This window comes from Elephas maximus, chromosome 18 (assembly GCF_024166365.1).
Source record: "Elephas maximus indicus isolate mEleMax1 chromosome 18, mEleMax1 primary haplotype, whole genome shotgun sequence".
In the NCBI taxonomy this organism is placed as follows: Eukaryota; Metazoa; Chordata; class Mammalia; order Proboscidea; family Elephantidae; genus Elephas; species Elephas maximus.
In genome coordinates this window covers 18,177,102-18,189,476 of record NC_064836.1, presented here as the reverse complement: position 1 = coordinate 18,189,476, position 12,375 = coordinate 18,177,102, and the positions used below count along the sequence as shown (strand labels likewise).

Below are 12,375 nucleotides of genomic sequence, written 5' to 3'. Positions count from 1 at the left end.
CTGTCTGCCCCTGCCAGACAAAGCCTCCATCTGCATAAGAGACTTGTAAAAACGCAGCCACCTTTCCTCTGGACTTCAGGTAGCTTGACTCCTGTTCTGATTTCTTAATAATAACAGGAAAAATAACAGCTAATGTTGACTGAATGATCCCCTTGTACCTAGCACTGCATTATAACACCAGTTCGTACCAGTTGCTGGCTGTCAAGTGGACTGACTCCGGGCAAGCCCGTGTGTTTTCAGTGGATGATTTTTGGAAGTAGATCACCAGGCCTTTCTTCTGAGGCACGTCTGGGTGGACTCAAACTTCCAGTCTTTTTGTTTGTAGCCAAGCACATTAACTCTTTGCACCACCCCTGGTCTCCAGCACTGAACTTAGTACCTCGTCTCATTTAGACCTCACTGCAACTTCTATGAAGTAGGAGCTATTTGTATCATTAGCCCTATTGTACAGATGTAGAAACTGAGGTGCTGTGAGAAGAGAGAGCTTTCTTGAAGTCACTTGGCAGTAAGTTTTGGAACCAGGGTTTAACCCTCAGCTGCTTGACTCTAGAGCCCACTCGTTTGACCACTGTAGTACCCTTCTTCTGTTCCCTGAGCTCACTCAGAACTCGAAATCTGCAGGGCTAGAGGAAGAAAAAGCTAGCTGCAGAGATGGGAAGGCCAGTAGTCCCCACTGCTGGCATCATCTGTGGAGCCTGGACATGTGCAGGGAGAGATGACGGGCAAAGCCAAGGGGAGAGCAGATGTGCAGTGGAGCAGGGGCAAAGAGAAGGGAGGAATGGAAGAGCAGTTAAAAAAAAAAAACCAAACCCATTGCCATCGAGTCAATTCCGACTCATAGTGACCCTAAAGAACAGAGTAGAACTGCCTCATAGTTTCCAAGGAGCGCCTAGTGGATTCGAACTGCTGACCCTTTGGTTAGCAGCTGTAGCACTTAAGCACTACACCACCAGGGTTTCCAGGAAGAGCAGTTAAGAGAGAGGAAATAGCGTAAGTACAGGCAGCAACCAGCAAATCCGACTCCAGAGCTCCTTGGAAAGCAGCCAGATATAACCTTCGTAAGGGAAAGGTGCTTGGGGTCCAGAGAGCAGGATGGGGCATGGGTTCCATATGGTGGATAATCCGGGACTCCTTCCCACGGAAGGAGGGTGATCAGCTCAGGCTTGGGAGTTACTTAGACCTGGCTGGGTTCTGCACTCACTGTGCAATTTGAGCAAGTTACTGAACCTCTCTGGGACTCTCTTCCCTCGTCTGTAAAATGAAAATGGTAATAGTACCACCTTCATAGCTTGTTTTGACCCCTAAATGGGATAAAACATGTAAAGCCGTTGGAACAATGCCTGCCTCATCAGAAGCACTTACTAAATGAAGAAACGGTAACCGTTGTTACCAGAATCTTTAATAACCCGGACCTAACGCCCTGCTTCTGCCATTTCTCCTGCTGTCTCTGTTGTTGTTGTGTGCTGTTGAGTCAATTCCCATTAATAGCAACCCTATAGGATGGAGTAGAATTGCCTCATAGGATTTCCTAGGCTATAACCTTTATAGGAGCAGACCAACATGTTTCTTCTCCAGTGGAGGTGCTCGTGGGTTCAAACCATGACCCTTTTGGTTAGCAACTGAGTGCTTAACCATTATCCCACCAGGGCTCCTTGCTGTCTCTATGAAAACAAACAAAAAGAAAACCCATTGCCCTCGAGTAGATTCCAATTCATAGTGACCCTATAGGATAGAGTAGAGCTGCCCCATAGGGTTTCCAAGGAGCGGCTGATGGTTAGCAGCTGAGCTCTCAACCACTATGCCACCAGGGCTGTCTCTAGTAACTAGGGGATATCTAGTGCAAACAATTATTGCACTCAGCTGCTAACCAAAAGGCTAGAGGTTTGAGTGCACCCAGAGGTGCCTTGGAAGGAAGGCCTGGAGATCTGCTTCCAAAAACTCAGCCATTGAAAACCCTATGGAGCACAGTTCTACTCTTGATACATATGGGGAAGCCATGAGTCGAATTCAAGTTTATGGCAACTGGCTTTCTAGCCAGTGGAAGAGGGGATCTCCAGGATAGGATCTGGGCTTTGTGAGGTTCCCCACCAAACTCCTCTGCCCCCTTAAACCTCTGCCCTATAGGAGCCCCCCAGCTCTGCCCCTCCAAGGCTCTGCCCCCATCCCTGCCTGAGTCTAAGCCCAGGAGTGGCCAGCACAGCACAGCCTGCCAGCGCGCTCCCCAGATTGGCAAGCCCCAGGCTCTCCAGGGTCTCCCGCTCTGCCCCTCCTGCCACCTTTGGATCTCCCCAGCTGTAATTAATCGGCAGCATCTGCTCTCGCCCTTGGGCGGCTTTGTGGCACAGTTCCCTCCGAACTGTTCAATTAGTGACTACAAAAATCAGGCAAGTGTAGCGTCACGGCGGCTGTTTTCCAGGTCAGGGCACCCACAAAGGAAAACAAACATGATGGAGCTAGGCAGGGATAGAGATTCGGCTGGGATGCCCCAGGCTCTGCAGGGCTCAGTCAGCATGTGCTGGCGGCAGGTTGGGTCTGAATAGTGGGGAACATGGCTTCCCAAACCAGAAGTTCCAGCAAGCTTTGAGAGGACCCCAACAGAAGACAGGAGCCCCCCAGCTATTCCGCTTCCATTGGCATATGTGCTGTGGCCTCTGCATTCCAGCCTTATCCCAATCCTGCTGGCCTGATCATCCTGGCTTCTGATGAGCGGATAAAGAAAGACATGGCTGAGACTTGGACTAGTCACTTTATTCATGGGCATGGTTGGTGACTGCCTCTGGGGCAGGGTTTTAGGGTTGCTGGACTGAGTCTTCTGCTCTGAAGTGTTTCCCATATTTCCTTCTGAACCCTACCAATCCTTCTACGACCAGTTAAAAAGCCAGTGGTGGTTCGGTGGTAGAATCTCGCCTTCTCTGCAGGAGAGCCAGGTGTGATTCACAGCCAGGGCATCTCAAGCTCAGCCACCACCCACCTGTCAGTGGAGGCTTGTGTGCTGCTGTGATACTGAACCAGTTTCAGTGGAGCTTCCAGACTAGGAAGAAAGGCCTGGCGATCAAGCTCTGAAAATCAGCCAATGAAAACCCTATGAACCATAATGGCTTGACCTGCAAAAGATCATGGGGATGGCACAGAACCCAGCAGTGTTCATTCCATTGTGCATGGGTCACCATGAGTAAGGGAGCCAACTCCATGGCAGCGAACAACGACAACCCTAAGGCAAGGTAAAAATATGACTTCAAGTCCCATTAAGATGTAATTATGGGTTTCTGTAAGAAGAAGAGAACAGCAGAGTGAAAATGGGGAAAAGGACCTTAAGGAGGAAAAGAAAACAGAATGTGGGAAAGATGCCCAGGGCTTACCCACGTGCCCAGCTCTGCCAGGGGCAGCCTGGTTAATGACAGGTATGATGAGGGAGGAGAAGCCATCAGTATAGGCATTCCCTGCTACTCCTCGGCCAGGCCACGGCTCAAGCCACAAGCCTCGCTTGGGTCACTGTACTCTCCAGGGCTGCGGGGAAATCCGAGAGTCCAAAGAAAAGCATCCAAAATGATCAAAGGATTTAGAAAATAGGAACTTCTGAGAACAGGCTAACAACTGCAGAAGAGCAGGCCAGGGGTGACTTAATTGCTGCCTTCAGTATCTGAAAGATGTTTGATGGGGAAACTGCTGTTCAGTCCTCCATTTGATGAGAAATGAAACCAGAAATTGGCTTAAATTAAAGCCAGGGAGCTGGCAGGAAAGACGTCTTGATCTTGGTGTGAAGATACCGCACGGCTCCCAGGCGACACTTGGGCACCTCCACTCTTCCATTTATCAGTAAAGAACACAATTCATTTCTAGAATCTGGTTGAGACCAGCGTTTTCCAGTAACAGAGAAATGGGGATATTTATTGACGGTTGCTCAATTCCAGCAGTGTACTAAGTATTAGGTTGCTAAGCAAAAGTGATACAGTCCTCGTCCCAAGACAGTTATTGTCTGTGGGAGGGAGGAGCTAAGCAGCCACAGCCCGATGTGGTGACCACTTTCTTTGAGGTGTCAAGCCAGGGCAGTGGGAACACAGGAACAGGTACCGCTAAATGCACCCAAGGGAGTAAGGGAAGGCCCCACTGAGGAGGTCTTTGGAGCAGGACCTTGCAAGATGGGTTGGCATTTGTTGTGGACATGCTTGACTGGTAGCGGGAACCGCATGTCACGGGAGCCCTGAAATCTCTCAGGGAGCACATGTAGTAGGTGAGAAGAGGGCTGGACCTGAGCTCTGGGGAGCCCCAAGTCAGGGATGGTCCAAGGAGGATGCAAGGGGGAGGTTAGCACAGAATATAGGGGAGCGCCTCAGTAGTCCCCCTTCACCGCTAGCCAGCAACAGCAGCTGCTCTGAGCTCTTCTGTCCCTCATCCCCTCCTTTTGAGGTCCACAGAAGAGAACTTAGTTTCCGGGTCCACAGCAGAATGTGTGTTGAAAAATGTGGGGGTGAAATTTAGTCAGTATCTAGAGATCTTCCCACAAAGATCCCATGTGTTACAGAGAAGAACTGCTCCACGGGGTTTCTTGTCTGTAATCTCTAAGGAGCCCTGGTGGCAGAACAGTTAAGCGTTCAGCTGCTAGCCGAAAGGTCGGCAGTTCGAACCCACCAGCTCCTGTAAAGATTTACAACCTTGGAAACCCTATGGGGCCACTCTACTATGAGTCAGAATCGACTTGACAGTTCACAACAACAGCCTTTACGGAAGCAAATCTCCAGGACTTTCTTCTGCATGCCACTAGATGAGTTTGAACCACAAACCTTTAGGTTAACAACCAATCTAAAACTGCTTGAATGAATGGCAGAGTTTTTTGGTTTAGAGCTCTTCCTATCTGATTTCATAGATTTTCTTCCCCTTCTCCCTCTCTCCACATTCCTAAACACACACACACACACACACACACACACACACAGAGTCCAAACTGTCAAACCATTTGTTTGCGTGGGTGCCTCATTCAGAAGTACTTTCCTGGAAGAATTCATTGAGTTCTTTGTGAAATGCTGAACCCACCCCAGGATGGCTAGTATCCAGGAGAGGAGAAATGGCAAGAAGGAAGGGAGAAAAGGATGAAGACCATGTTAGACAGGGCCAGTGTCTTCCCAAATGTATTCCAGATGCAAGGGTGCTAAAAAAGCAAAAACCAAACCCACTGCCGTCGAGCCGATTCCGACTCATAGCAACCCTATAGGACAGAGTAGAACTGCCCCATAGAGGTTCCAAGGAGCGCCTGGAGGATTTGAACTGCCGACCTCTTGGTTAGTAGTTGTAGCACTTAACCACTATGCCACCAGGGTTTCCGTAATGGTGCTGTCTGGCTCAAAATATGCTCCTGTGCAGTGCCTAGAATCCACAAAGCCAGGCCCGCCCGAGCTCAGGCTGCAGAAACCCCCCAGGCACTCTCCCATCAGCCCTTCATCCCTTTGCACCACCAGTCTTCGAAGCTGAGAGTGCTCCCCCGCACTTGTTCTCCTTTCCAACACACAAAAAGATCCCCATTGTCTCTGAGCTCCCTACCAACTCCACTGTCCCCCGTTTGTGTGGTCTGGGAAGGTGCATGGGGAATGTGACTGTTGTTGGGTGCCATTGATTCAGTTCCAACTCATAGTGACCCTATCTACAACAGAACAAGACACTGCCCAGTCCTGCGCCATCCTCACCGTCATTGTTATGTGAGATGGAATTACTGATTATCAAGATCCACTCTCTAAACTTCTATACGAGGGAATTTCCAAATGTTATGTCACTTAATCTTCATGACACCCCTGTCAGGCAAGCATTATCATCTGTCTTCAGATGAGGACACTGAGATTCAAGGTCACAGAGCTTGTAAGTGGCAAGCTGGAATTCACATTCAGGTCTGTCTGACTCTAAAAGCCTCTTCCTGCTGCAGACACTGCAGAGCATTGGGTGGTCTCTCTTCCTGCAGACACTGCAGAGCGTTGGGTGGTCTCTCTTCCTGCAGACACTGCAGAGCATTGGGTGGTCTCTCTTCCTGCAGACACTGCAGAGCATTGGGTGGTCTCTCTTCCTGCAGACACTGCAGAGCGTTGGGTGGTCTCTCTTCCTGCAGACACTGCAGAGCATTGGGTGGTCTCTCTTCCTGCAGACACTGCGGAGCGTTGGGTGGTCTCTCTTCCTGCAGACACTGCGGAGCATTGGGTGGTCTCTCTTCCTGCAGACACTGCGGAGCGTTGGGTGGTCTCTCTTCCTGCAGACACTGCGGAGCGTTGGGTGGTCTCTCTTCCTGCAGACACTGCGGAGCGTTGGGTGGTCTCTCTTCCTGCAGACACTGCGGAGCGTTGGGTGGTCTCTCTTCCTGCAGACACTGCGGAGCGTTGGGTGGTCTCTCTTCCTGCAGACACTGCAGAGCATTGGGTGGTCTCTCTTCCTGCAGACACTGCGGAGCGTTGGGTGGTCTCTCTTCCTGCAGACACTGCGGAGCGTTGGGTGGTCTCTCTTCCTGCAGACACTGTGGAGCATTGGGTGGTCTCTCTTCCTGCAGACACTGCGGAGCATTGGGTGGTCTCTCTTCCTGCAGACACTGCAGAGCATTGGGTGGTCTCTCTTCCTGCAGACACTGCAGAGCATTGGGTGGTCTCTCTTCCTGCAGACACTGCAGAGCATTGGGTGGTCTCTCTTCCTGCAGACACTGCGGAGTGTTGGGTGGTCTCTCTTCCTGCAGACACTGCGGAGCGTTGGGTGGTCTCTCTTCCTGCAGACACTGCGGAGCATTGGATAGTCTCTTTTCCCTGCCCCGCAGTAGCCAGCGGCACCACTAGTAAAACCAATTGCCATCGCGTTGACTCCAGCTCATGGAGCCCCCATATGTATGGCTCCGTGGCTGATTTCTTGGGAGTAGATTGCCAAGCCTTTCTTCTGAGATGCCTCTGGGTGCACTTGAACTTCCAACCTTTGGTTAGCAGTCGAACATGTTAAGCATTTGCACTACACAGGGTCCCCAGTCAGCAACACAGGGCCACCTGAAACTGGAAGTCAAGACATGTGGATTCTGGCTTACATTATGCCATTTTTAACTCTGTCACTGGGGGATTCTGTATAACTCTACCCTGCCCTTTCACCCTCTTCTCTGCTGGAAGTTAACTCTCCCCTCCCCTGCAACCCCACAACTCCTCCAAGGTCCTGATCTGGAGCATGCAGTAGCTGGGGTCTCAGCCAACTTGCCTCTTTATAGACCCATTTGGAGAGCCAAGTTTTGTGGAATGCAGCCCTGGGGTCCTGCAATCTAATGCTGCTTTAAGAAGGAGCCTTGGGGGTAGAGGCTCCAGGGTGGGCTTGGTCTGATGTGGCATCCTGAAGGATCCTCTTCTCTTCTGCCCTGAAGAAGAAATCCTCTTCCACAAAGCCTCCCCTCTGCGGTCTCTCCCTGGTGCTTGGGCCTGGAGAGAAATGAAGAAAGCAGGACACCTGGGTTCCCACCCCAGGCCACCACACAGACACCAAGCCCCCTATACTCATGATCCTGGAGGGCCTCGGGCGGCAGGGGATGTGTTCTACAGGGCACCTTCCTCAGCTGCTTTGCACTCAGCATAGACCTCCACTCTGACCTGCCCTGATTTTTCAACTGGGGAAGAACAAGCAGTATGTCCAGAGGCACAGAGATTTTAAACGTGCACTGTGTGTATGGGACTGCTAGCATCTGTGGCGGGAGTCCCTGGGTGGTGAAAATGGTTAATGATCTTGACTGTTAACTAAAAGGTTAGTGGTTTGAGCCCATTCAGAGGCACCTTAAGAGAAAAGCCTGGTGACCTACTTCCAAAAAATCAGCCATCAAAAACCCTACAGAACATTGTTCTACTCTGAGACACATGAGGTCACCATGAGTCGGAATAGATTGACAGCAGCTAGCTTATAGCATATGGGTAGAACATGGTAGAATGGCCAGTGTGGCTGAAGAAGTAAAGCAGGTTCAGAGCATGAAGGACCTCAAATGCCAGGCTAGGAGTTAGGGACTTTGGATGGATGGTGGTCAGAGCCATTGAAGGTTTTTAGAGCAAGAGACCAGTGACCTGACTGAGCGTGTTCCTGAAGGTCAGCCTGGCAGCTCGGAGGGTCCCAGCTAGTGTGGATGAGAGAATAAGGAGCCCCCTGACACCTTCTCTGCATCTGGAACCCAGAGGGGAGCACAGACTCAAAAGACACACTGGAATATGAACTGATAGCCTTGGTGACCTGATTTATTACACATGCTGGATGAGGGAGAGGGAACAGTTGAAGAGGCTTGCATGATTCCTGGCTGAGCACACGTTGATTTCATTAACCTTGAAAGAGAATCTGGGAGGATAATCAGGCTGGGGGTGGGAGGAGGAAAATTAAGAGTTCATTTTTAGACATGGTGAAATTTGAGGGACCTGAGGGACATCCATGTGCGAGTGGAGATGTCCAGTAGCAATTGGATATATGGATATAGGGCTAAGGAGAGAGGTCTCAGCCAACAATATAGATTTCCAAGTCACCAGTAATGGAAGCCTGGGGAACCCTCTTGCAAATCAAATAATCACACCTCATCTATGTTTTGGAAATCCAGACTTTTACACATCAGTTTTGCTTTAAGCAAGGAGACTTTAAGCTGTGCCTTTTGTGAGCCTCCCAGGCATGGTGGCTTAGGCAAGGAGGCTTTAAACTGTGTCCTTTGTGAGCCCTCCAGGTGTGGTAGTTTAGGCAAGGAGTCTTTAAGCCATGCCCTTTGTGAGCCCCCCAGGCATGGTGGCTGCTTAGTGCCTTTCCCCTACAGTCCTTCGCCACCTGGCCCAGGTGCTGGAGGCAGAACACATGGCATCAAACGAATACTCCCATAGACCCAGCGTTCCCCAGGTGCTTCCTAAGCCCTGAGGACCTGGCTTAATGACCCCTGGTTTGGACTGTAGCAGCTGTTAGCTGGGTTAGAAGGGATCAGGTTAGTATCTCCTCACCCTGAACTACCTATCTCTTTGACTTGTATCCTCACACTGGGACTATAACATTTGTCATATTGTGGTGGTTTGTGTGTTGCTGTGATGCTGGAAGCTATGCCAGCAGTATTTCAAATACCAGCAGGATCACCCACGGTGGACAGGTCTCATAGAGCTTCTAGACTAGGAGAGACCATGAAGAAAGGCCTGGTAATTTATGTCCAAAAATTAGCCAATGAATGACAACAGAACATTGCCCAACTCATTTGCTTTGGGCACGTTCATCAGAAGGGATCAGTTGGTGATATTTGGTGAAGCAGAAGGCCAGCAAGGACCAGGGAGACCCTCCACTGGCACAATAGCCACAACAGTGGACTTGAACGTGCTGGCAATTATGAGGATGACCCAGAACCAGGCAACATTTTAGTCTGTTGTACATAAGGTCACCAGGAGTCAGAGTCAACTCAGCAGCAGCTCTCTAATAATTTTTAAAATGTAAGAAATGAAAAAAATATATATCTTATATATATATGAGAAATGACTTCCATTCTCAAAGCAGTATTAGCTGACTTAGGCTTCTGAACAGCTCTGTGCTAACAAGCCAGCATTACAGCACTCTGTGCCCATGGCCCAGGCTCTGACACCAACCCTGAATGTAGAAAGGGGAATAAATACTACCGTGACCTAGCAGCAGGAGGAAGCTACCCCGAGGACCCTGCCAGTGCCACTGACTGCCCACAGTGGAGTCTCCACATGCTATCAGCCAGACAGAAATATTTTTAGGCTTTCTAGAAAGATTTCATTTCACAGTTTTTCTGAAAGGTTGTAATTAACTGCAGCGAGCCAAAGAATGCATTTTTAAAAATAAAAGTGGGGGAAGGAGAGAGAACCAATCACCACAGTTCTGTCATTCCTTTTGGTAGGGGGATACATGCCATCCAGGTGGCTGGGGGAGGGGAAGGAGGGACTGGGGAAACCTCATTCCAAGTGGATCAAAGGAGAATGAGGAGCTAGAAGCACATTCTCTCCTCATGGTGCAGCCCCATCCCTGCTTCTCAACAACAAAGGTTCATCTCCCGGAGCCCGGGAGTCCCAGGGACCTAAAGGAAACCATACCAGGGCAGAGTGGGACAGCCAAGATCTATTATTGCTGGATATTTTTAGAGTCCCCAGAGGCAGAGAAGCTGTAGGGACTGCTGGTTCCTCATGCCACTGGCTCCTTCCTCTCCAAGTTGTCCTTCCTCCCCCTACACCCACCCCCAACACTCAGAGATGCCTCTGAGCCACCTGGACTATCTCACCTTTGAGTTATTTCAAGTATCCTGCTTATTTTTATTCATAAAGTGGGATATTTTGTTCCCAGGAAAGGGAGTCAGAGCACAGACAAGGTGGCAGGGTGAAACAGGAGCCCAGTCAAGAGTGTTCACAGCCTGGGCTGGCTGGGAGGGAAGGAGCCTGCACCATTTAAACCTACAGAGAGGACAGAAGGCCAGGAGCTCTGAGTTCTAGTCCTGACTCTGCAGCCCACTCACTGAGAGTCCAGCAAGGTGGGCAGCAAATAGGCTGGGCATGGAGGGAAGGAGAACCACCCCTGGTCCTCACCCCACTGTCACCTTCTTCTCTGTTCTCTGTCACCTGGAGACTTGTGGCCGAGTTTGTGGCAGGGCTCATGGTGCCCACATCAGAAGGGAAAAGTGTCCCTTGCAAGGGGAGGGGAGGTGGGGTGAAGGCTCCAGAGCCTTTGACAGCATTTCCATCTGTACTAACCTGTCACCTCTGCCCAGGGGTAGCTGACCCCCACCACCCACAGGACCACCCCGTCAGCATGTGCAGGGCTCGGGGGGGGGGCCTTCAAAAGTGTCCAAGGACGTGGAGGCTGCAGATCTTCCCAGAGACCCCATCAGGAGATTCTGGTGGGCTCTTGATCTTGGTCAAGGCCCTTTCTCTCCCCGTCCTTGCCTTTCTTATGGTATATTCAGAAAAGTACTGAATTTTTCACAACTGTGTGTACACATTGTTCTTGGCCTTGACTACATCCCCAACTTGTCTAGGTCTCGTTCTTCTCACTGTAAAATAAGGATCTTGAGGGACGATCCCCTGAGACCCTTTTAGTTTTGAATTTCTGTATTTTCTCTGCTGCCCAGGATTGAACTCCCCTCAAATTTCCCCTGCTTCAGATACCTACGGACCACAAAGTATGAGCTTATTCTCTGAGATCTGGGGGGTTCCAAAGAGTTGCATTTCTCCAAGAACTTGATTCCCAGATAGAAGCTTACACCTGGGGGAACCTGGTTCTGCAGCTCCTTTTCCTGTTGGATCAGAGCAGAAGGAGACTGTGTCAGCATTTGGTGACTGAATTATGGAATGAATAAGCAAATGATCCTTGCCAACAGAAAGCCAGAAAAGACTTGGAAAGTCCTAGTTAGTTCCTCTTGGTCCTCACATGTATCACAGGATTTTTTTTCACAAAACATCAAACACACTTTCCTTCTTTGATCCACCCCTACAGTGAGACATAATCTTGGACTCCTCTGGGTTCCCACAGCTTTCTCCCTGTGTCTGTCTTATCACTGTACTCCCTGGACCCGCGTTATTTATGTTCTCCCTGTATCTCATCATACTCGACTGTGTGTCCCTTAAGGGCAAATATCTAGTCGTATTCATCACTGTGCCCCTACAGGGCTTAGCACTCAGGAGTGGCAATGATAACACCTCACAATTACAAAGCCCTTTCTGGTTTACAGAATGCTCCCAAACACATCATCTATTTGGAGCTCACAAGTTCCCTGTGAAGTTGGTAGAGATGATTATCCCACTTCATAACTAAGAAGAACTGAGGTTCAGAGAGAGTGTGTGACTTGCCCACAGTCAGGTGGAATCAGCTGAATTCACTAATTCAAGTATAGTGAATTAGAGACACATCTGAAACGATTTTCTGTCTCCAAGTCCTGTATTCTTTCTGATAATTGGGTTGTTTTTAATAATCTATTGTAATGGCTGGATAGATGGGTGGGTGGATGGGTGGTTGGATGGATGGGTGCATGGGTGGATGGGTGGATAGGTGGGTGGATGGATGGATGGGTGGATGGGTGGATGGATGAGTGGATGAATGAGTGGATGGATGAGTGGATGGATGGATGGATGGATGGATGGATGGATGGATGGATGGATGGATGGATGGATGGATGGATGGGTGGGTGGGTGGGTGGGTGGGTGGGTGGGTGGGTGGACGGATGGACAGATGGACGGGTGGGTGGGTGGGTGGGTGGGTGGACGGATGATGGGTGGATGGGTGGATGGGTGGATGGGTGGATGGGTGGGAGGGTGGGAGGGTGGGAGGGTGGGTGGATAAGCTAAAGAGCCAAGGAGGTAGCATAAAACAGAAGATGATGTCAGGATCCTGGATAAGCTAAAAAGTGCAGAACACACACAGTTTATCCAGATC

The 12,375-nt window shown here is 50.0% G+C and overlaps 1 protein-coding gene across 4 annotated transcripts in view; it reads left to right on the top strand.

The window, feature by feature from the left end:
• Positions 1-12,375, top strand: part of PLXNA2 (plexin A2) — a 268,455-nt gene that overhangs the window by 202,194 nt on the left and 53,886 nt on the right. The window lies entirely within an intron of this gene.